Below are 1336 nucleotides of genomic sequence, written 5' to 3'. Positions count from 1 at the left end.
CGCGCGCGTCAACTATGACGCTGGAATGCGGCCCGTTATGCCGACGTGACACGCAACGAGCGTGTGCGACGACCGCCCCGCCGGCACGCACAACAGGAAGCCAAAATTAAGCTAATTAATCGTGACGAGCGAAAGTACGGAATTGCCCTAACTAGGAAACGTTACCGACGCCGCTGACGCGATCATAAACCCTGTTTTCGAGAGGAATAACAGTTTGTTGAGGATCCTGTCCCGGTGTACTCCACATACAGTGGGACAAAATCACCTAAATGTGGCTCGAAATGCAAGCTTTCGCGATTGGAGACATCTACATGGTAGCCATATTGGATGTTGTTATCAAAATTTATTAGAAAAACCCTTGTTCGATGGACAAATTCGTGGTTATTCGGTTGTGGATGAATTATTAATATTGCTATTGTTGGAAATACTATATATGATTCATACAACTCGTTCTCCATGGCCGCCATATTGGATACTTGTGGCACATGACATTTACAAGCCATTTACGAGTCCTCGAGGATAGATACACTGTTATTATCAAAATTTATTTAAAAAACTCTTGTTCGATGGACAAATTCGTAGTTATTCGGTTGTGTATATATTATTAATATTGCTATTGTTAGAAATACTATATATGATTCATACAACTCGTTCTCCATGGCCGCCATATTGGATACTTGTGTCACATGACATTTACAAGCCATTTACGAGTCTTCGAGGAAAGATGCACAGTTATTATTAAAATTCATTATAAAAATTCTTGTCCAGTGCACAAATTCCTAGTTATTCAGTTGTGATTATTAAATACTATATATGATCCAACCAACCCGTTGTCCATGGCCGCCATATTGGATACTAGCGTGTATAGTGACATCTGGAAGCCATTTACGAGTTTTCGAGGAAAGATGCACAGTTATTATTAAAATAAAATTCTCGTTCAGTGGAAAAATTCGAAACTTTTCAGTCGTGAATGAATTATTAATATTCTAAGGGTCGAAACGCCATAAATGGTCCATCCAACCGTCGTTAGAGACCGAGGACAAAATTGAAAGAAATTGGCACGAATAATCGGCCCGTCCTTGCGTGCCAATAATTCCCCAGCGCGACTAAATCCATAATGTAATACTTCGTTAGCGTATTCGGAAACAATGGCCGGGATTTTCGCGTAAGGAGATTACGATGAGACGCTTACGGGCTTATGCGTCCCGAGGTGCTTGGAAGGCTGTGTTTCCTACATCCGATACGAACCTAAGGAAACACAGGTTGCTCGAGAAAAATCGTCGCGACATCGAAACCTGTGTAAAATGGGCCACGGTCAGGATTCGATACGACAGGC

The sequence above is a fragment of the Colletes gigas genome, unplaced genomic scaffold, assembly GCF_013123115.1.
Source record: "Colletes gigas isolate AHSC1104 unplaced genomic scaffold, ASM1312311v1 Colletes_gigas_Sc00002, whole genome shotgun sequence".
NCBI classification, from domain to species: domain Eukaryota; kingdom Metazoa; phylum Arthropoda; class Insecta; order Hymenoptera; family Colletidae; genus Colletes; species Colletes gigas.
This window is presented reverse-complemented; position numbering follows the sequence as displayed.